We start from the raw sequence: 25,453 nt of genomic DNA on the forward strand, positions 1-25,453 counted from the left end.
ATGCTTGACGATGTAATGACACATAAAACAATTGTGGTGGCAGCTGAGTTTCCTGTGAACTGCTAAGTCTTCACATTTAGATATTTATAAACATTTTCAAGATTGATTCTGGATTCACACATTAACAGTGTATGAAAAACAAACACCAGATGCTCAGTGTCATAATGTCAGTAACACTTATGGGTTTTGAAACAATGCCTCCTTTAAAAGATGATGTTCTTGTGTAACAGCAGCTCTGTGTGGCTGATCCTAATGTTTATATGTGGGAGGGGGATAACTTCCGTAGGCATGAAAGATTTTGGATGGCTTGAGCCCTTTACAATGAATAATCTGACCTCGTGTCTGAACAAGGAGGGATCTGGCTATCCTTGCTTGGACATCATTAACTTCGAATGGCCCTAATAGCATTACTAAATTGGCAAAATACCCTTTTCTCTTTTTCTTTTTTTCTTTGCTTGTAAAACTACACTGGTACCTCTTTAGGTTTCAAAAGGATTTGGAAAATCATCTTTCAAGATCATATTGGAGAAACATAATGGTGTGTTATAAAGGGTGAATAACAGTATTTGAATGCAGCCTCACAACGTGCTGTTAAAGAGACACAGTTTATCTAGCAGATATTTTGGAGATATTATTTGAGAATAAAGTTTTTGATACAATAACTGCTGTTTTGTTTCATTGTTTTTGTGAACTGCTGTCATGGTTTATTTAGTCGAGTTCCAATTCTGTGTGCTGCCCACTACTGATTGGTCCTTATTGTGCACTATATTTTATCAAATGCATTTTGGGGGTTGTCTACCATTATTTTTCAGTGGAAAAGAGGACGAATCCTGAAATTCACTTGCCACCAGTTACTGTGTTGACTAATCATCAGTTTTTTTTAAAATTTATTCTAGGATCAGATAGCATTCAGCATCCTTGTCTTTTTGCACATATTGCTTTATTGCATTAGTATACCATTAGAAGTGACAACACTGCAATCTGAACAACACAACCGGAACACAAAACGTGTATTGAGATTTTTGTTTATTTATTTTTGGATTAAAAAGTCTCTTGCTTCCAAATCAACGGACTCTGTGCTATGACAGTGCAAATGATGATCACAGGAACCATGAGTACTTTAATTATCTCAGAGATATGTATTGACTTTAATCCTCCTCATGGCATATTTAAGTAATAACTTAAGTTATTTGAATACAACTTAAATTTATATGATTAAAAATGATTCAAAAATCATTTCATATGATTCAAAAAAATAAAATGTATTGAAAAAAATGCATTATGCAATGTGACAGTATTCAAAGACAAGAGTCAGATAAGACTCATGAAGAAGAAAATAAACTGATTTAAAAGGAAAAAAATGCAAATACAGTAGTATTAAAGTCTGTAAAATAAAAGCTAGGATTGATAGAAGCCAGTTGTTATTCAATCCAACTCATTCGCTGTGTGAGTTCATCACACTGACAATGTGCAAACCTTTTTCTTCTTAAAACGACTGTTGGATTATTTTTCCTCAATATTCAGACTGATGCCAGCGTCATTCTAAGTATGCACGACATAACTAGAAAGTGTAGGAAACGTATGCCTTTTTTTAACACATCTCAAGTTTTCAACGGGCAGACCTATATTCACCAGGAATATGATGGTAATAATAAAAAAGGAAATGAATAAAAACTGCCCACATGCCTGACATTTACAGACGTGATAACAACGGTGTTTATAGAAATGCTTTCTGGGAACAGAAAAATGTTCTTTGGGATTTTTTACTGTTGACATGGAAATTTAGGGACAACTTTTTTTTTCTTTTTTTCTGAAATGTGAAATAGAAAATTGTATTCCTCTGAACTGAGGACAGATTCTTTGACAGAACACTGAGCACTCTACTGTAACAGGTGCAGCATAACCAACATATTGCAAACCACAATGCTACATGAGTATTTTGATTGGTTTGTGACCTTACATATTCATGGGCAGATGGAAAAAAATGTCGAGGCTGGGTGAGAATAATTCCACAATACTTTATATCATTGTCAGGAGAGTTAACGGCTCAGATGTCTAATTCTGCAGGTTCCCAAGCCCCTTCCATCACTTGTACCTCTGTGTCTCTAGTCGTTATTGGATGCAGGACTTAATACAACCAAACTTGGTCAGAAAGGTCCATTTGATCAAATTTAAATGATGTATGTGAATACAGAAACAAACAAGCTTGAGCAAAAGCTTGAGAGCCCTCAACAATATCAACGCTTTGGGTATGGAATGTACTTTTACTGATGATCTGCCGACTAATGTTGATGATTAACGTGTTTCTGTTTTCTCTGTAAGCACCTGCCAGGATTCTGACATCAATCTCTAGTAAATCTTTGCAATATTTGCTCTGAACATCTCAGATTTCTTACTGCTCTCTGTTCCACCAGCCAACATGAAGATGCAGAAAAAAAGTGTTTTTGTCAATTTACAAAAACACGAGACAGTGTCATCTCGACGATTTCTATCTGTTACCATCTCCCAGAGCGAAAAAAATCAAATTCCAAATTTTAATGACATGCTGCAGTGGATTACAAGATATATTATTGTGATGTGACATGAACATGTGAGAAGCAAGTTTTAAATCTTGGTAGAATGTTTATATGACAATATAAAAATTTAAAACCAGGCTAAACTGATCATTTAATCCCTTACAGTTGGAAAAAAAAGAAAAAGGCATGCTGATTCATGACCTCTGTTGAGCAGGTTAAGGGGATGGTAGGGTTTGTTTGTATGTTTGTCAGCAGCCAAATAAATATATATATATATATGGTGTTTATATGAACATTTGTATGAACAGATAATGGTCAAGTTTAGAAGTAATCCTCTTTTGATGTTTATTTGATGTTTATTCTTATTCTTTTAGCCTTGATGTGCACTCTCAGACTACATTCACCAACAAAGCACTCACGAGGAATACATTTTGACACACTATGACTGAACACACCAACGCACTGCGTTGAATTCTGATTCAAGTCATTTGGTTGACACATTGCCGATGAACTACATGAAAGCTGCGTTCTGTAGCTTGGATAGACTTGAACTCCTTTTTACTTTTAAAGTATTTAATGTGATCTATGAATCCAGGGAATGACACATCTTCCTCTACAGTGTAGTAGGGTGCATTGCATGCAGTCTCTTTTGCATATCAATTTGAAGATTCCTGCCTTTGAAAATCTGATGACAGATGCTCTACAATTTCAGCAGCGCATCTGTTCCCATTTATGCTTCATGCTGTTTTTGTTCTCCACAAGAGTTCTATGCTGGAAGTTTGCGGTCTAGTAGGCAAACTAGTTTCCCCACAAACTGTGAAACAGATTGATAGCAGTAAATACAATACAAGGTCTTCCTTTTTCTTTGTAATCTTTCAGCAGCATAATCACCATGAGGCATTTTTCTCACAAAACAGGAGGTCTTTGTCAACACCAAAGCACCTGGTAATTCCTCACCTTCTCATACTTTAAGAAAACACTGTTGAAATGTGTCTACAGTTGGACAAACTTAGTTTTAAGATAATTCCTTTTTAGCTTTCTTTTTTTTTCTTCACCATCATCTGTCTGACATGTGTTTTCCACTCCTGTTGTAGCCTTTCTGACATGTGCAGACTTATGGAGACAGATGGTCCTTATTAACGCTTTATTAAACCAGTAACTCAAAACTGTCATCTGTCTGTTAAAACAGAGTGAAAATGAAAGGGAGGCCTGTGTGTAACATGCTCACGTTTCCACTTATTTCCACACACATGACTGCCCAGATGCGGTCTGTCTTCCAGCCACACATGGCTACGCATGCTGTTGCAGTCACAGTATGTTTTCACAGGGTTTTGCTGGATTTGTGATGTCTCTGCCTTTCCCTGTCACCGTCACTGTTGAATCACATTTCAGATATTGATTGTACCAAGATGTCTTTAGCATAGTAATACTTTTGTGTCAAGTCTTGATGTGTATAATATTGGCATGGAACAAGTCGGTGACTCAGAAACTGTGTCTTGTCATCCACACCAATTTCTCATTTACACACTCCTGCTCTTCACATCAGATCTCTCCAACCTCCCATCTGCTTATGTCTTTCTTTTAATTATAAATGATTACCATTCCTCACTACTTATGTCAGAATTTACAACTTCCGTGATAAGGTAAGCTGATTAAAGTTCAAGTCTGATGTGTTGCTGATTATCACACCAATTCACTGAATTACAGCTGATTTTTTATAGACAAAAAAAAAAAACTCAAAACAGAGAGAATGATATGAATGTGTCAACATCTAAAAGATGTGGTACCTTGATAAGTGTGAACACAGGTGACAAAGTGTTTTGATTTCTATTCACAAACACATAGCATGTCAATCCTCATATTCTGATTGTTTAATGGTGGTTCGTCGTCTGCCTGACATTCAACACCACTATGCATTTACTTGCACATCTTGCATTAACTTTCCTTGTGTGTGTGGCTGGATCCTTATAAAATGTATGAGTGCGCAACCATAAGAGAATTCATCTCACCAGGCAGGCTCCAATGTGTTTATGGCCAAGACACAATAGTTTGGACGAGGCAGCATCCTACTACTCCAGACTATACTGACAGCTGTGAGATTTAATTGTCTGGCTATACTCAACAATGGTTTATCTATTTCAGAGCTCTTTCTTAATTGAAAGAAAAGCAAACAACACTGAAAGCTTTGTCAATTCTTAGGATGTTTCTACTCTTCTCCTGAGTGACTTGGGCAAGAATTTAATGTACCAACTTCCACTTCGATAATCTTAATGGTTGAAGTGCACTTTTATGCTGTGAAGGAGTGTTCTTTCAATTTGCTGCGGAGTGTTTCTCGGAACTACCTGCATTTTTCCAAACAGTTTCCACAGATGATTTCCCAGATGGTTTGATGTAACAAACCATCTGCCACAACAGTTGTGTCGTGATCATACTCTAATTCAAACTACGCAGCCCACATCCAGATAGTGACTAAATCTGCTTTTAAATCAGCCCAAATGTATTGCCAGAGTGTATGTTCTTCTTTTTCAAGCCAATGCTGAGACACTAGTGCTTGCTTTTTTCACTAAAATTGCACTGTTGCAGTGTTCTTCCTTCCAGTCTCACCAGAAAAATCCCCAGATTAATAACAAGTTGTACAAAATTAAGTATCTTGGACCAGAGCAGGATTACTCCTTATATCACATTATAAATGTGCCAAAGTGGCAAAACCTGGTAGTTTTAGAATAGTTTTCAAGATTATTTTATTGGTTATAAAAAAAACATTAAGAATTCACTAAATGATCATAACAATATGGTTATAATAAGTTCCCTCAGACCCTTTATGATAGTGTCTTAAACGTTCCAGGTACCCAAGCAAACGGGCCAATTATAGGTGATTGTGGATATCTACACGACCATTGGAAACCTACATCTACATGATACAGTCTCCAAACAGATAAGGTATGCAACACCCTCTGATGAGAACTCTTCTGTCATCGACTCCCCATCAGAACCTTGTGAAGTCAGAAGACATAAAATCTGTAAGACTTTTGTCATATATTAGTTTAGTGCAATCATGCCCCCAGGCTGTGGAACTGGCCATCAGATGACCAGTCTGCCCAGATTCTGCAATTAAAGTTGAATTTACTTTACATACATATTTTTCACTTCTTTTTATGTTCTGTAGTAACATTTGACACAGGATTTGTGCTATCTCAATAAAGTTTTAATTCAGTTTACTCAAACTGCAATCTCAGCTATGGGCACTGAGTCTTGTGTGCATGTTGTTCATCAAAGTTTTTTTTTTTCAGCTTTAAGTCTTTTCTAAGTAGGGTCAGAGTGTTAGGAATTAATATATCAGCACTGCTTCCACATGGCTAACAGTCTATCTGGTGTTTTAAGAATAGCCAGGAGCATGGAAAGAAAAAAAAGAAAAAAAAAACAAGAAAATAAGGAAATTTTTTCTCCACAGTATAGAAAAATGCTCCATCATCTGTAGGTGATATCACCAAGACATTAAAGGCTAAATGTTTTATATCTTTCTATGAAGCACACTCAAAAACAGTTGACTGAAGTATGGTACTTCAGAGAGACAGCATTAATAATCTAAATAAATGGTGAACAGGTTTGACTGCCATGGAATTTAAAGATTTTTACAAATCATACTGCTGGAGGCCCTACTGTTTTCCAGCTTTGTTGTCAACTCATAAAGTGCCACCATAAAACACGTTCCCAGAATTGTCTCAAAAGCTCAGTGAAGGGCAGAAAATGGATAAACTGATTTTTATGTATGCCCCACAGACGGATTCGGCTGATCTCTAATGTGCCGCACATCATGGGATAAAAAGGGGAAGTTGTCAGCCATGAAGCTCTTATTCCCCCAGGTCTATCAGCTCAGGCCATTATCGGGCTTCTATCATGTAGTCTTGGGAGGCATCAAGTGACTGTAAAAACAAACATAAGCATGAGTGTGCCAGTCTGTAAATCATTATCATGAAAGGAGCTCTGGCATCTGTCTCTTCATAACATAACTGATAAGAGTTCTCTGTCCTCTGGGTTTAGTCTTTGGCAGCAAGTAACAGGACTTTGTACCCACATGGTTTGCTGTCATAGAATTTCATGATTATTGTTTTCAGTTTTAGTATCAGTATCTGATTGTTGATTCAGGGGGTTTTCACTCTGCCAGAAATGATATATTTGGGATACAATGAAATATTAGATAATATTAAATTGTATAGGTCGGTCCTCTAAAATGTTAAATGGCGGTGGATTTTGACATCTTCGCAGGGATTTGGACATATTGATCATTTTGACACATTGATTGATTTCTCTTCCTCTTCCTTCCTGTATATATAGTGGGTGGGTAGGAAAGAATGAAACAGTGAAAAAAGCTGTCAGGGTAATTCTTCTCAAGTCTCCAGTTGTGCTCAGCTCATCTGCTCTGCTGTTGCTCGGTCTGGATTGCGCTTGCTCCTCTCTGGTCTCATCTTTTCCTCACTTGTAGTCTGAATGAAAGCATTGGATTTTCCACATTGCAGCAAAAACATACAGACATACCTCAGATTGTGTATAACAGGTGGACACAGGCACTGTGACACCAATGTTGAGCTGTCACCATCTTGTTTTTTGCTTTATTTTACCTAGAGAAGTGATGGATCTGAGCACAAACTGAAAGACACTAATAAGTATAAGATAACTCACATGTCATTCAAAGCAGCACCGAGATAATAATGAAAAATGTTGCATCTCGATAAAACCTAAGTTATTCGAGGAACTTCAGTTTTTTAGCTCTTTTAATTGGCTTCATGTTTCTTCTTCTTTGGAGGTTTCAGCAGAAGACACAGTGACACTGACAAGTGCATACAAATAAAACTGGTGATTTTATATATATATATATATATATATATATATATATATATATATATATATATATATATATATATATATATATATACAATTTGTTCTTTGAGAGAATGAACTGTAGAAAAAAAAATACACTGAAGATCTTTGAGTCTGTTCTTTGGCACTGCAGTGATTTGAGGTAAATACTAAAAAGCTCAAAATAGAAATACAAACACTGCTCATGTTTGACAGATGTTTTTTTTTTCTCTTTTCTTTTTTATTAGTTTAACCTGTGAAGATGCTTACTCGGGTAATCAGCATAAGAGGCAGCACAGCTGAGGTAGATGGCAGCATCATAAATTTTGCAGTACTTTGGTGCATTAACGAGCATTGTGCAAATAATTTGCAGCAACATATCAGATCACTCATATGACATTTATACTGATTGGTACTTGAATTTCTGTGGTAAATTGCAGTTGATTTAGCTGTTGTCAAGACATAAAACCAAATGGTTGCAGTAGCTCACCAAAGTCACAAGAATTTGTCCAAATTGATACAGAGGAAGAGGGATTTTTGCGCAGAATTTGGAAGGCATACAGGCCCACAGAGAATCTCACAGAGAAACTCACAGAGAAACAAAGTATTGAGAGGCAAGACAGGTGGCGTACATACTGATATACAGAGAAGAGAAGGGTAAAGCAACAAAGGAAGAAAAATGACGCCTTCTAGGGTTACAGAACCACTAAAACACAAACATTTGAGCCAGGTGAGCAAGGCATTAAAGGTTGGCAGCCCTAATAACTAACTTTGGATTGTACTGTTCTGTGTAAAATCAATCCCACCACCTGTCAAAGATAGTTGTGTGTGCATGTATGTGAGTGTGTGTGTGTGTGCGTACATGTATACAGCATGGGGGTGACAGGTGTTGTACCCAGGAATCTACAATCTGCAGAGGTTATTATGACCAATACACATACACAAGTCGGGTTGTGGGTTATTGTGATTGTGTGAAAGTCCATTGTAATAGAATCTGAAGAGACAGAGACATACAGAGATTTATAAGTGTATGTTATTTTCTTCTCACTGCCCAAGCAGCTTTGTTTCTGGTGCTTTATTGCATCAAACACTTCTGGCCTTGGAATTCCATTTTGACAATAGGCTGGACTTTGTAAAGAAAAAATATCTCAACTCCTATATTGTCTGTTCCTATTTCTTCACCTCCTTTGACTTTTAATTTTTTTTATGAAGCAATACAACATTTCAGTTCTCTGTCTTACATCCACTGGTAATTTGTTGGCTCTGCACTTATCTACCCTAAATGCTTCGCTTATTGCTGAAATTAACTTCACATTCAACTGTAATTATTTATAAAGTACCTTTCCTACTGTCATGTTGATTGAAGAAATTAACCAAACAAAAGAATGCTGCAAGCAAAAAGAAAAAATACATCATTTTATACACACACACACGACAATCACAGATTCACACAAATCAATTCAAATTCCTAGGCAGCAATTTCAAACAAAAAAAGACGTTCGAAATAATGGGCAAGGAATAACAACAGAAGAAGGTTCAAAAGAAATAATACTACTGATAATTCAGAGCAGAAATTGACAACAACAATTCACAGAGTTAATGAGATATGTATACTTACAAATGTTTTTTATATATTAAGGTACCAGCAAGGGAGAGAGAAGAAGAGCCTGAGAGTGTCACACACACTTTCTGTGACAGCAGGATAGCTGATTGGAGGATCTGAATAATCCGAATCAGTTGAATGTATATATATATATATATATATATATATATATATATATATATATATATATATATATATATTTGTGTGTGTGTCTGTGTGTGTGTGTGTGTGTATAATCGATATAAACCATGCTTAAGCCTTGAACTAATTGTTTCTTTATTTCTAATTAATAAATACGTGCCCAAAGTAGATATTGCACTGACAAACTAAGAGCTGCACAGTGTAGACTTTGTATGTTTATCCCCTTCCTCATCTCCAGCAACCATTTCGGATGAATGTACAGAGCAGCCAGTGAATTTCCCTTAATAGCATTGCACTGCAGAAAAGCAGCAGCTTTTTAAGGTTTCTGCATGTTTTTTTCCATTGTATGCTGGGATACATTTCTGGCTCCACTGAAAAGGCTTTACAAAATGAACAGATGTACTTACTGAGGCCAAAGCTACTTTAATCTATCTATCTAGCTGTACTAGAGTGATGAGGTATGAGGGCATTTTGAGTCATGTGATTCTTATTTTAGCCAATTCTGTACCATTTGAAAGCAGTCAATATGTTTTTGGGACTCTTGAACCCTACAGCTGCAGGTAGTTGGAAACGGAAAAATTATTATCTGATGAAGTTCGCTGGGTTGAATTTGGCTTTGTAAGATATATTATGGACTCAAGGTAAATCCGTGATCAGATGAGATCTACGGTCCAATATAAAAAGTAATATAATACCTGATCTTTTTTCTCTTTTTTTGTTTGTTTTTTTCAAGCAATGCCAGGTGGAGATTTTCATAAAGGTCTCAGAAGCATTCTGATGATATACAGACTTTTAATTCTGGCTGTTTTTGATTTCAAACAACAGGTCTTGATGGTAAAAACAAATTAGCTCAGAGTATTTTTCATGGCCAAATGTCAGAGGTTGAAAAAATAGAATAAAGAGGATACCAAAAAGTGAAAAAGAAAGAGTGACCAATCAAGAGACCAATCAATCTCTCCAGGAGAACTAAAGAGTGAACTCAGCAGGGAGGTTTTGACTGTCCCTCTGTGTTACCTTCCCCAAATTGGCAAGGAGATGAGGAGAATAGCATTAAATAATGGCTAGATTGAGAAGATAACAGATTAAAGGTGCAATGATAATTAATTAATTGATAAATCAAATAAAACAACGAAACCTACAGCTGGAAATGCTGCAAATAAAAATCATGGTTCAAGTGATATGAACAAAGGAACAGAAGAGTAATCACTCTAAAAGAGCCTTCTGCCACTTGAAACAAGTCATTAGACACGTTTTCTTAAAGGAAATAATTCACAAAGTGCATGCAGCCTACATATTGCCAAATTGACCATTGCTCCAGTTACAGTTCCTCTCTCAGCTGTTATACTATGCTGGAGTGGAGATAAGATCAGGGAAGTCAATTTCTGGATAAACTGTTGCCATAGCTTCATGAGCATGAGGACTGGCATCCCTCTGATACTCTTTTGTCTGCCTGACTTATAATACATTCAGCTGACCGCACAGCAGCAAACTGCAGATGTGAACTGACTTTTTCAGAGGGAATTTTCATTTGAGCTCAAATCAAAAGCCTGACTGTTTACATTCATTTTTGTCAAGTAATTGCAATTGTTCAATCAGTGACTTTTGGTTTATATGTGGTCTTAAAAGGCTACATTTTAGTTACGGTTTCAGTCAAGAGAAAAACTCATACATGAGAAACAATGATGGTATCATTGCGTGGGGGATTTAATGAATCTGCTAGGCTTGTACTTATGATTGTGACAGCATGAGTGAGTGTGAATAAAGCTTCCTTCTATGTCACGATTCATCATAGAAGGACCAGAACTACGCAGAACTACCTGGGGAATAGGCCAGATGAAAAATGATTTGATAAAACTAAACAAAAGGCGCTGTTGAGGCAGAACAGAAAAACAAGAAAAGGGTATAAAAGATTTAACTTGCATAACAAAGAGGACTGGCTGACTGGCTGACTGGCTGACTGGCTGACTGACTGACTGACTGACTGACTGACTGGCTGACTGGCTGGCTGGCTGACTGACTGACTGACTGACTGACTGGCTGATTGGCTGACTGGCTGAATGGCTGATTGACTGACTGACTGACTGACTGGCTGACTGGCTGACTGAGTGACTGACTGGCTGACTGACTGGCTGACTGACTGGCTGGCTGATTGGCTGACTGACTGGCTGTCTGGCTGGCTGACTGACTGACTGACTTACTGGCTGAATGGCTGATTGACTGACTGACTGACTGACTGGCTGGCTGATTGGCTGGCTGATTGGCTGACTGACTGGCTGACTGACTGGCTGGCTGACTGACTGGCTGACTGGCTGGCTGACTGACTGACTGGCTGACTGACTGGCTGACTGACTGGCTGACTGACTGGCTGACTGGCTGGCTGACTGACTGGCTGACAGACGGATGGACCAATAGAGGAAGACAACAAAAGAATACTAGGAGTATATATACTGATGAAGTGATGAGGGGATGAACAACAGGTGGGGAAATTAGCAATGGAAACCAGGTGTTAGAAGACAGCAATAAAGCTAACAGAACTTAACCAAACGACAGGATCTTACCTGAAAATAAAACAGAAAACATCACAACATGTACAAAAGGAAAAGTAGAAGATAAGAAAACCAAAATATAAAAACCCATGGATCGTGACATTCCACGCTGTACTGTCACCAAACCACAGATCTTTCAGCACAGACAGGACTGACTGTAGATTTTCAAATGTAAATTGTAATAAATAACGACAATTTTTTGTAAAACATAATTGAAACTCTAATTAAAGATTTGTGCTGAATTTCTTAATTGATCTCTACAGTTGATATTTGGTACACGGAATGAAAGCCTCAAGAAAATATGTCAGTGTGTGATCCCATTTTAAACTCTTAGGAACAGATGACATTTCTGTTGTTCTGTGTGGAGTTTGCATGTTCTCCCATCTCTCTCCAGGTACTCTGACTTCCTCCCACCCACCAAAAACATGCATGTTTGGTTAATTGGTGACTCTAAATTGTCCCGAGGTGTGAGTGTGAGCGCCCAGCCACTGGTGAGCACAAGCCAGTGTATTTCCAGTGCCAGTCCCAAGTCCAGATAAACAGTGAAGGCATCCGGTGTAAAACCAAATCAATGATGCAAGATCGACTCGCTGTGGCGACCCCTGATAAAGGGAGAGGCTGAAAGAAGAAGAAGAGCACCATAAGCCAACCATCTAGTCCCTAAATATTTGTGAGAAGGCTAATCTCGCAACAGCTGAAATTATGTTAACGTGAGTCACATCGATATAATTTTGATGGAGCAATGCTGAATTGCCAGCAGTGCTGGAAAGCTCAACTGGTTGAGCAGGTGTCCTGTGTACAGAGGCTGAGGCATCAGCCAGGCAAGATTTAAGTCCCAGTCCGGGGCCCTTTCTGCATGTCATCCTCTCTTTCTGCCACCATTTCCTGTCAAGCAATTTTCAAATAAAGGACACTAGAACCAGAAAATCCTATGAAAATATTTAATGGGGAAAAACCCCAACAGGACACCAGAAAAATATGTATATTTGAGTTTTAACTTTCCCTTTAAGGTTTATCAACAACACGCATGAGAAATTATATAGTAGATATACTTTGCTTAATTTATTTGCAAGTTAACAACTAATAGCCTTCAAGCTCACTTGCAAATAACCACTTGGAAGCCCTGTTCAGGCTTTTAAAAAACATTGTTTGGTGAACTATGAATAATCCAGGCAAGTAATCTAGAGTTGTTGTCATTTTAGCAATCATATATGAGAGTCATATGAGAGTCATAAATAGTCACCAGTCACTTTCTGTTTGCAATGTTTTTTTTTCCAAAATGCTGCACTTGTGCTGTTACCTTGGTGAACGTGTTTGCTTGTATTTTTGTCTCTTTACAGTGTCAGGATCAACATATAAGACAGAATTCATTAAGATAACCACTTTTCATCACACCGATAAAATACCTGGAAAGCAGAACTTCTAAGTAGCTTCAAAAGACTGATACAAACATATCAAAATAGGATCAAAGCAGATATTTAATGAATGATTATTATAGATCCATATAGTTTAAATAACAAATGTTTACATTTTGATTCTGTGCTTCCGTACTTCCATGAAATGTGTAAAAAATGGATGGAATATGTATTTTTGCAACAGCAGGCTGTAGAAACCATAGACTGGATAACAGAGGGCCACTGCAGGGCTGCCTGAGCAGCTGCCAAAATCCCATGTTAAGCTCAACAAATATCACAACACAGTGAGGAAAATATGCTGACAGTCAGGAGGAGGACGAGATCGAGACAGAAAGAGCAAGAGATTAAAAAGGTGAGAGGAGAACAGGGAGTGGATGCACAGTTCAAGCATACTGTTTTGTTTTTGGTGCTCTGTTAACTAAAGCAGCTGTCATAATCACCTGGCATTTACACATGCCATAAAACACACACACATCTAAAAATAAAAAACACAATCGCTGGCTTCACCATGGCTACCTCCATAGAATGGTGGAAAAAGCTCCATCAAAAACATTTTCAAGCAAGCACAGCTACAACTATTACTCGTATACCTAACACTTTTTATCTATATCTATTCTGCTCTACAGGATTGCTCACTGTGTGTAAAACCATAAAATGCATAGTAATGTTGTGTGAACTGAAATGAATATTAAAGAACCATTCTATTATGTTTCAGCCTGAGCCCTATTTTCCCATGTCTGCAGCTCATTAATAGGCAAAATCTTTGCAAATGCATGAGCTTATTTTCTTTTTTGTTTGTGCCACGGTGCACTTTCACAGACTTGTACAGTAAAGGAGAGCTGTTAAAACTTGTTAAGCGACATCATTATGTATTTATGTGTCATGTGTGATCATCATCATTAATTTGAATTATTAAGCAGACCCTCATTCTGCTCTAAATTGCAGCTGACACTAAGCAACGACTGCAGTCCTTTTCAAGTAATGGATTTTGCATTCAATCTCAAGCGTTTTCCTGGCTTCCAAGTATCTACGCTGTTGCACAACTTCAATGTGTGTATATAAAATTAGCATGATGAATGTGTACTTCATTTGTTAGTGCACACTGACACATTTTGAGCCACTCTATGCAGCTGGAAGTGACCACCGCAAATCTGTTTTACGCAAGCACACAAATTAAAATGAGGAGCATTCAGTACTCGCTCGCGAACATGTCTGAATCATGTTTGGGAGCAATGAGTTTGTGGCTTTGTTCCTGCGGGTGAAACGTCACAACACAGCCAGGTATTTTCTATAGAAACTTTTGCTTTCACCTTGTTGATGTGGTTTGCTCAGTTTGTATATGAAAGCAGAGAAAGCAGGCACGGATGGCTGCGTAACTCACCCTTATAGTACCAGAGAAAGCAAAGACAGTGTGTGTGTTTTTGTGTGTGTGGACGGACGCTCTTTTTGACAATGATTGGTCATGACAGGGGAAGTGCACAGACCTGCTGCCAGGAGCAACCGCATCCTACGACCATACACAGATACAAGAATACACACTATCTTATCCTCACTACACAACTATCTTTTAATAATTCTCTATATTTCATGCCTTTCTGTTTAGATTTAATTTAGTGTCCTGTTTTCCTTTCGCTCATGTTGACTAGTTTTTGCATTTCTTCTTTACAATCCTTACTTATCCCGTGTGTCTCTTTAAAATTAAATTGATATGTTTTTAGAATCAAATTATCATTCTTTCTCTAAATCTGAAATAGTGTTGTTTTTTGAATGACAGTGGTTCATTGTCATGATTTGCCGATACAACTATGCAGTATAAGAGATGGATAATAAGAGCGAGAGCCCAAATTACTGAGTTGAGGAATGAAATATGCATTATAGAAAATGAATTCAGAGAGGGCAAAACGGGTCACTGAGGTTTGATGATGTCCATCCGCTGTCACAGCCTCTTTTGATCGCACCAGAAAAATGGTCCAGGTATGTTGAACAGAGAAACTAAAAGCAAGGCAATTTCCTCCAGAACTCACAAAGAAATTTGAAATCAGTCTTATGGTAGTCATGCTCTTTGCTTGGTTTTACCTTCAATTTTTCAAGCACCTGCAGTGGTAAGCTAACAACATTCTGATACCTCTTGTCTCGTGATTAATTTATTGAGTGCAGCTTAGATTTACAGCATTAGAAAAAAAGCATTATACATTCTTTTTTATAATTTAGGCAGATAACTTTTTTGTTTCAGACAATAAACTCTGAACATCTCTAATTTCCTCCAAAGCAAGTGTCGGATCAATACGCGCCCTAAGATTTGACCATATTTTACATTGTTTACTTTGCCGCAATCAATACTTTAGATATCTCTGGGTCATTGCATGTCAGTTTTGTATAAGTAAAATTTTTTTAGAACCCAACTAATGTCAGTTGATGCCCAAACATATACAGGTTTTTATTTCTTCCCATTCAAGAGAGGTTATGAAAGGCAAATTGCACTCAAGAGCACCACAAATATTCTGTGAAATTTGGTGAAATGTTCATGCTCTTACATCCAACAATACGATCCAGTCTCGTGGCAGAATGATAGTCACATAAACTTATATTACCAAATCCAATCTACATACATAGTTTTTGCAGTTTTTGGGGTTTTTTTTGTACCACTTCACACAAATATTACTCCATAAAGGAATGCAGTGGCACTGCTGTCTAACATTTAAGAAGTGAAAAAGGAGGTCAGGAAGATGGTGCTACATATACGAATATCAGTTGCAAGACCCAAAAAGAAGTCCCATGCTGACCTGCTGTGCTGTCAAGTAACTTTAATTTTCAATGCTTCTTACAGTTGCTGCTTCCTTGCACTTTTGTTTGTTGTCTTGTTGATGTTTTACACAGCAAGGATTAGAAGCAAGATTGTTAAACTTTGGAAAAGATTGCCACCCATACGCTGGAACAATGTGCAAACGCCACACACAAAGGCCCCAGCCAGGATTCAAACGAGGAGCCCTTGAGCTGTGAGTAAACAGTGCTACCCAGTACACCATGCAGTCTGCTTTTCCTGCTCCCTCTGCAAAAACACAAACCAGAAGTCCTGCAGATATTAACAAAAAGATTGGAGCTATCATAAATGAATACATTTCAAAACAGTAGCAGCTAATACATTATTTGAAACTAAAATCTATCACACTTTTTAAAAAACTGAATTTTTCACCCTATTATTCCTTATCCTTGTGTGTTCTAAATAAGACAACAATAATAAGACCATTGCAATAGGGACAAGATAGTGTGCACATGTGTCTGTAATGAGTACACGGGATGTTGGTGTAATTTAATCAGATGTGATCCAGGGTTCATTCTTCTCTTTGTCCATAGATTGCTCTTGATGAGAGATTTACAACTTGTTTCCCCACGAGTGCCAGCTAATCATTCACCAAATAAGTAGAACAAAAACGACAAACAAGATTTGTGAAGCTTAAAAAACAACCACTGAAAGTCTTTGGGATAAGTAGAGATTCTTGGCAAAGACTTACATTTTTGAAAACGCATACGCTATGCATCAACAGTTTTGTCTACCATCCCCAAGCCTTTGGTCAAAATCCTAAACATACTTATCATTCAAACTGAGCTACATTTTCTTTTGCTCCATTACCTCAAAGCTGATGTGTATATCTACTAAAGTTGGGCATCCATTAACAAATTAATTCATTATGACTCAATAAATTGTCAACCAGCTCTCAATTTATCTATTTATCTTTTTTTTTAATTCCAAAGATTTGCATCTGAAGCTGTATAAAATAGAAGAATATGCATCAGCTGTGAGCAGAGTCAAGAGCTGTCTTCATGCCAGGTTGCTAGCTTGTTCATGAAATGCACTGATTGAAGGTTACTGAAAAGTGACCCCATTTCCATAAGAATTACTGTCCAGTATATTTAGATATCAGAATTTTTTTTGCTACCTAGGAATTGGTACTGACAATAGCCCCAAAAATCCAATGTCCGTATTTCTCTAACCATGATCACACAGAGAATTTTCTAGATTACACGAAAACAGGTCATGACCATCTGGTTATATTATTCATAAACATATGCATGTATATTTTCAAAGAAATATACATGCATCTAAACCTCTTTTGTTTACTTATTTACTTTTAAAAAACCTTATAAGAGTAATTAAAACGTTCAGTTTATTTAAAACATACAGTCAGGGCGACCCATATGAAAACATCTCCTCCTATTAACTGATCAGGTTCTGCTGAAGCTGATTGAAGCAAAAACATCTCACGAGATTTGAAAACAATATGAAGATCTGTGATGGAACTTGTGAAAGAGTTCTAAGTAAATTATTTCAGATAGTGTGGAAGAGGGGGAAGAGTAGATCAGAGAAACCGAGGACTGTTGAAGAATTTTGTCTCAGCAACTTTTTGGTAGTTTCTATTTATTAAATGGCTTCACATCAGTGCAAGATTAAAAAGACTAAAAGGTTCTGAAAGAGACTGATTGTCTTTGACCACGAGGCAGCCTTGAAACAATAGCCTTTTTCAAACATGATGAGACTGTACCTGCATGAAGTAGACATGGCATACACCAAGGCAGACACACATTAAAATGCATGTGGTCACAATACATTTTATTCTCTCTCATTAGGTTTCTACTGTTGAATTTGATCCTCATGACCTCATGAGTTAAAAATGTCTTCTCTGATTGTAAGGTCAAAAGGTCATGCACACTAATGTCCATGTATGCATATTAAAACAGACTTTCACACAGCAGAAATATCTTTATGCTGGACCAAAGCAGCTAACTTTATCAGTTCTTGGATTTGTCCTGAGGGCCTCTAGCCTGACATATTGTTCTTTTCAAACCATCAGTTTATCTTTTTTGTTTGTTTGAACAGCCAAACAAGATTATTCTACATTTACAAGTATGAAAATCTTTTTTAATCAAAGAGATGGGATTCTGTGCAACATGCAATTCTAAGATTTTTAAACTAATACCTTATTACGAGCGGAACATAATACACTTTACAAATGTTGAAAGTGAAGAATTTTTCGTGACAAATATTAAGCTTACTAAGAATTTGATGGCAGCCACACACAGATTAATTATCTGACCAGTCCGGCATAACCCTGGACATTAGTGTTCATGTATGAATATATTTTAATCAAGACGGATCTAAACAAAATGCTCAGGTAACTCAATTTAACTGAAGGACAGTGGGTGAGATAAAATTCAGTTGTTTTTTTTTGTTTGTTTTTGTTATCATAACTAAGCATGAGGATGAAGAAAGATTTAGCAGCAGCTGAAAATGAAACATTCTTTTGAATCAAAGCAACAAGAATGCAGCGGCTTTTGACAGTGTTGCTTGCAGCTGGTGGTTTCTCAGACAGTATGAAAAGTTGAATTTGGAGAGGCTGATTATTATGTAGCTTCTTCTTCTGATTCTGCCCCTCAACCTGAGGAGGTGCATACATCAAGAATGTCAGATGTATAGAAAGTCACGTGAGGCAATCCTGTTGCGTTGCCATAACGTGATAATCTCAGTTATCGCCTACATATCAGGAAAAAAATTCAAATTCCTAGCAGGCTCGACAGCTCCTTTTGTCTTTGTGGCTTCAACTTGTTGACATGCATCACTGGCTGCACTTTCCAAGAAGCTAAAATGAATCTGCCTGCAGTTTGAAAGGATATAAATTACAGGTGTAAGAAAGTTTACTCTACATTCTGCAGCACAGTATAAATATGTTAATGTTTTAATGATCAGCTTCGTTAAACCCTAACCCCATTTATCTGCTTGCACATTTCTCTCTTCTCCCGGCTGCACTCGCCACTTTTTTTCATCTAATCTCGGCAATAACAGTCAGTGAACAGCTGTTTAGACTCCTGCTTGTTAACACCTCACTCTACCGCCACTTTTAGTGGTGACTAATGTTGTATATGAACGTTTTGTTGTGTGTGACAGAGACAGTGAAAAGAAAGAAACTTAAGAAAAAAAACAGGTCGGGAGACTTGCATAGTGTTACTGTAAGTCTGGCTGTCTGGGTGGGTGTGCCCATAAAGCTGCAAAATAATTTAAATTGGTAAAGGAATGCAGGAGTGCTCACTAGTGATTTTGATCTAAGCCAAATTTCTCTGTCAGAAAAGTCCCCAAGTAGCTGCCATGCAATTTCACAGTGATTGGACAAGGAGTGAAAGGAGTGAGGGAGGAGAGACTGGAAGAGAGAATACATAGAAGAAGAACTCGGAGAAGAAATGAACAGAGAGTTGAGGGATCAGATTTGGGGGGGGGGAGACTGAGTATGGTAAAACTGCGTTAATTTTTACAAGTATTTCAGCGGGGGAGAGAAGAGCGCTGCTGTGAGGTGACAGACTTAGATTTTCCAAAATCTAAGCTTTTCAGGAATAAGCAGCCAATGTTAAAAATCACATGTCATTCTCACTGTAACCCGTTCTCAAAGCCTGCACTCAAAAATCCCTCCAAAAAACATATTTTTTCTGTGTTTCGTAAAAAAGAAATTCATTTCGCTGCCCACTCTTTCTACATCATTTCTATTGAGGGCAGCGTGACATAGGCTCAGGCAGATGGCGTGTCATATTCATGAATGTGAGCAATTTAGACACTTCAGTCAAACTAACTTTCTTATCTTTGCTGTGAGAGACCAAAGTGAGACCAGTCCAAAACAGCATTGCTCCAGGTTTGAAAATGAAATGAAAATGAATGAAATGAAATAGGATTCATTTTATTTATTTATTTGCAAAACAAAAACTCGCCATTTAGAGAAATGTTTGTAGCTTTTCTCATTAGCCGTTGAGGAAGCCTTAACACATCACCATTCATGCATATAAGTGGTTCTTATGATTGTTAATGAGCTTTCTGTTTGTCTCTCCCGGGATTTAGGTCCACTCATGTCTTAACAACCAAGGGTTCAGGCCTTGACTGTGACTGGGTCACATTAAATGTTTTACATATACTCTCACGCAAGATGTACTTTTGCATGGGCAATGTGGGCAAGATGAAGATAATGCATTTTAGAAATTAAAACGTATGCTGTAGAATCACTCCAAATATATGTTGAGGTATCCACAGTGTCATCATGTGAACGGAAAATTACAAACAGATAACTGGAGAAATGAAGTGGCAAGTTACATACGTTTGCTTGTAGGAAATGATCTGTAAGATTAACTGCTACATTTACATTTACTTAGTCTCTGTTGGCAATTTACAGGAGGGGTTATGATAGAGCTGACTGAAAACTATCCATCACAGGTCTGGAGCCAAAAGTTGCAGACACTTCTCTTCTCACTTGCTTACCCTCCAAAGCATCTTTAGAAAATTGAAGCACTGAAAACGACTAATGTATTTACCACTCTGTTTGTCTCAGATTGCTGTGGTGTTGGAAGGTCTGTTTCAGAATAAGTTTTATGAAAACTGCCTGATGTTTTTTTCTCCAGAATCGTAATTTAGGGCTCTTTTCTTACCATGCCTTTCAATTTGAAGAAATTGCCTGACCCAAAGCTGAAATTAAGATGCATTTAAAGAACTCAGTTTTTTTACTCATCTGACTGATTAGAAGAAGAAAAAAATGTTAAAGATGAACTTTTGAAAAGTCAAATTGAGCATCTGTTTAAACTTTTAGACCATCACTATTACAAATTTTCCATGGGAGCAATTGTGAGCATGCATGGTCGTTTGTCTCTATGTTGACCCCGCAATAGACTGCTAATATGTCCACGATATGCCCAGCCTCAAGCCTGGCAGCTGGGATAGACTCCAGCTCACCCCACACCTCCTGCCCACAACCCTGAGTTGTAAGAACAGAATATGGAAAATGATTGAATGAATATGATAAGTTGAGCGTCTGACAGTGTAAATGACCTCGACTGTCACAGAAAATAGCATAGAGCATAGAGACAAGAGTTTGCATAATAATTTGAGGTTCCTTTAAAACAAATATGGCTTTTCTTAGGGAGATAGATATTACCATTTTTCTTTAATCCCAAACAAGATGATTTATTGTTGTTTGGGACACATTGTTTGTATTTGATGTGTGTAAGGATGCACAACAGCAAAAGAGTGGCATTATGACTGCAGTGGGGAATGACAAATTGGCACACTGTCCTTGGACCAGGAATCAAGGGTTTAGGTTTTCATGCTGTCAGGCATCCACACTAAAGCCTCCAACATTGACTTACAAGAGGCTGCAGGAGAGCTGGTTTGGAGCAGATCTACCTGCAAGGAAAAAAACACATTGTCTATCCAAAGCACTTGATATCACAGGAAATATATCAGATGCAGACATTAAACTTGCCTCCTTGTAAAGATAAGTTACTTTTGATTTGATGTGTATTCAGCTTTCAAGTTTGAAAGCTTTTAATGTGTGTAAGATCACAGGTTTTGACAAATAAATAAAACAAGCCCCAAGAAAAAGAATAATAATTGACCTGTTATGCAAGGTATGCATGGATCTATTTGCTCTCATCTGTTATATTTTTTTCATTTACATATAACCTGTCTGACTGTCTGTCTGTCTGTCTGTCTGACTGACTGTCTGTCTGTCTATCCATATACATATACACATACACATACACACACACATACACATACACATACATACAAACTTTGGATCCCACAGGCAAATGGCAACCTTGACAACCAAGTAAGGCAAAAAGAGTCAGCTGAATGGCAAGAAGAAAGTCAGAGCCATCAACCCATACACCCTCCCAGTCATCAGATACCTAAAAGGATTGCCAAAAAACGGATATAGAAGCCACTGATATCAAGACAATAAAGCTCCTCGTAATGTATGGAGATTTTCACCCCAAGTCCAGCACCCTGAGATTGTACATTAAGCGGAAAGAGGGAGGCTGGGGGCTAGTGGGCGTCAGAGCCACTATTCAGGATGAAACAAGAAATATCCAGTAATACATCAGGAAGATGACCCCCAGTGATGAACTGCTAAGTGAGTGTCTCAGGCTGCTGAAACCCAGGGGAGGCGAGAAGAAAGAGGAGGAACCATGGGAGGGTAAGCCTTTGCACTTCTTCAATCTGTTGATGTACCATTGACAGACTGAAGAAGTGACTGATATCAAGTAGTCCTATCAGTGGCCAGAAAAAGCTGGTCTGAAAGACAGCACAGAGGCACTGATCATGCCAGCTCAAGAACAGCCCCGAGCACAAGAGCACAAGAGGTCACATCCTAGGTGCAGGCTAGACAGTATAGCTCATAATAATGGGGTGTAAGATGCAGGCCGGTACAGGACATATGGAACGCCATAACCAAGTGGCAGGAATAGTATACAGCAGTGTACACAACATCTGTGCCAAGAATGGGTAAACAGGTGATGACACACCCATCGGACAGTGAGGTGATCGACCAGCTATAGAAAAAAGCAATAGTAAAAGATGTAGCAATTCCAAGTAGCAGCAACATCAAGACAAATAATCACGCAAAGTTCAAAAAGTACCATGGGCTGAAGGAAGAAGTTTAAAAGATGTGGGAATTGAAGACAGCAATGGCACAGGTGGTAATCGGAAGAATGGGAGAATGGCTCGAGTAGATTGCGGGGGACCATATTAAAGATCTCTGTCCAAGGGAGCGCAGTTCGAGGAACTGCTAAGACACTACGTCGAACCCTCAAGCTCCCAGGCCTCTGGTAGAGGACCCAAGCTTGAAAGTGGGGATACTGGCCACAAGAAGGTTAAGTGTGGAGTTTTTTTTTTTATATGCATATTTCTGTATATATATGTGTGTGTGTTTGTGTGCGTGTATATACTATATTGCCAAAAGTATTCGCTCATTTGTCTTTACACGCATATGAACTTAAGTGATATCCCATTCTTAATCCATAGGGTTTAATATGACGTTGGCCCACCCTTTGCAGCTGTTTCAACTCTTCTGAGAAAGTTTTCCTCCAGGTTTAGCAGTGTTTATGAGAATATTTGACCATTCTTCCAGAAGTGCATTTGTGAGGTCCGACGCAGATGTTGGATGAGAAGTCTAATTCATCCCAAAGGTTCATCTCTATCAGGTTGAGGTCAGAACTCTGTGCAGGCCAATCAAGTTCTTCCACACCAAACTCGCTCATCCATGTGTTTATGGACCTTGCATTGTGCACTGGCATAGGAAGAACAGGAAGGGACCATCCCCAAACTGTTTTCACAAAGTTGGGAGTATGAAATTGTCCAAACTCTCTTGGTATGCTGAAGCATTCAGGGTTTCTTTCACTGGAACTAAAGGGCCAAGCCCAGCTCCCAAAAAAACAACCCCACACCATAATCCTCCCTCTACCAAACTTTACACTTGGCACATTGCAGTCAGACAAGTATCGTTCTCCTGGCAACCACCAAACCCTCATCCAGCAGATTGCCAGATTGAGAAGCATGAATCGTCACTCCAGAGAACGCGTCTCCACTGCTCTTACACCACTGCATTAGACGCTTTGCATTGCACTTGGTGATATATGGCTTGGATGCAGCTGCTTGGCCATTGAAGCCCATTCTATGAAGCTCTCTACGCACTGTTCTTGAGCTAATCTAAAGGCCACATGGCGTTTGGAGGTCTGTAGCAATTGACTATGCCAAAAGTTGGCAACTGTTCACTATGTGCCTCAGCATCCGTTGACCCCGCTCTGTTATTTTACGTGGCCTCCCACTTCATGGCTGAGTTGCTGTCATTCCCAATCACTTCCACTTTGTTATAATACCACTGGCAGTTGACTGTGGAATATTTGTTAGCAACAAATTTTCCCGACCGGCCTTGTTGAACAGGTGGCATCCTGTCACAGTACCACTGTGAATTCACTGAGCTCGTGAGAGCGACCCATTCTTTCACAAATGTTTGTAGAAGTGCCGAGGTGCTTGAATTTATACACTTGTGACTATGGAAGTGATTGGAACACCTGGATTTAATTATTTAGATGGGTAAGAGAATACTTTTGCCAATATAGTGTATATATAATTGGTTGCAATCTGAAACGTTGCCACAATATGTCATTAAATCCTACAAACTGCATTAAAACAAAATGTGACACTGATTCTGTTTTTCAGCTGCTAGCATGAGACACAAAAAAGTATTTCCAACAGTGACTATTTAATGCATTGTGATCTAATGCAGTCTGATTTAAAAGTGTATCTGCTCTCTGCCTATACTTCTAGTTTCTCTTTTTCCTTTTCCTCTCCCTTCTTCCCTCTTTCACCCATTCACATCTCTCGGTATATTTGCCCTTTCTGGCAACAGTAAAATAAAGAAATGATCATCGTTATTGAAAAAGCCACAAAACTTTGCATAATTACATTCTCATTTCTTAGTGCTGTTCTTGGTTATATTCTCTCTTTCTCGTCCCTTTCCTACTCCACCATATCCCTTCTTCGCTCACAGCCTACACCTCTGCCCCCCTCATCTCTCTTTTAGGGCAAAAATCTGTAATAAATCAATGTCACCACGGGATTAATAAGCATTTACACTCACAATGTAAAGTGCAAATTAAAAAATGTGTGCACATGTCACTGCAAGTGTGTGCATGTATGTGCACATGAGCATACGTGTGTGCGTAAAAGTGGTATTTTAATATGAGTCTGTGTGGCAGTGCACACCAACAAAATGTCTCTGCTCCTAGTTTATCTCATTGTTTGAACGGTGCTGCTTTAATTAGGACAGGCCTGTCTATCTGTGCGTGCGTGTGTGAGAGAGAGAGAAAGAGAGAGCGAGTAGGTGTGTGCATGCGCCTAAAAGTGACTTATTATTTGAATACACATGTATGTTCCCATAGTGCCCCCATGTGGAAGACTATAGAGGAACATATATTTTATTTCTCAACACACATACACTCAGGAAAACACTCACACACTCCAATGACACGGTGTTATATTTGGAAACACAATTTCATGCTATCAGTATTGGCTGGCTATTCCATTTAGATAGCAGCCATCTACAGTATATGTGTGTGTCTGTGTGTGTGTGTGTGTGTCTGTGTGTGCGTGTGAGTCTGTGAACGTTGTGAATGTGTGTTGACACTCGTGTCCTGTCATGTGACTGTATGCAAGCATCTATCTGTGTCTGTGAGTGAACAGACTGTGTGTTTCACAGCCTTTTTCTAATTCTATTTCAAATTAAAAGTTGGTTGTCATGGCAACATGTGGATTCTCAGTAATGATGTTGATTAAAAATGTGAAAACTAATTAAAAAGTCAAGGAAATGATCTGACAGCAGATGATCAGCAAAACGTCAAAATGATTCAGATCGCTGTCTTTCTGTCCCACTCCTATTAACGCACACCCCTCCTGTCCTTCTATGCCGCACCTCAGACTCTTTTATTGCCACGCAACACTGAATTATCTACATTCTGCATTCACTCAAACTTAATATCCCCTCAGTTCACACTTATATACACGCAGTT

At 38.3% G+C, this 25,453-nt stretch overlaps 1 protein-coding gene across 1 annotated transcript in view; it reads left to right on the forward strand.

Moving 5' to 3' along the window:
- rnaset2 (ribonuclease T2) overlaps positions 1 to 25,453 on the forward strand; it is a 67,143-nt gene that overhangs the window by 106 nt on the left and 41,584 nt on the right. The window lies entirely within an intron of this gene.

This window comes from Leuresthes tenuis, unplaced genomic scaffold, assembly GCF_036924035.1.
Source record: "Leuresthes tenuis unplaced genomic scaffold, fLeuTen1.0.hap1 SCAF_2, whole genome shotgun sequence".
In the NCBI taxonomy this organism is placed as follows: domain Eukaryota; kingdom Metazoa; phylum Chordata; class Actinopteri; order Atheriniformes; family Atherinopsidae; genus Leuresthes; species Leuresthes tenuis.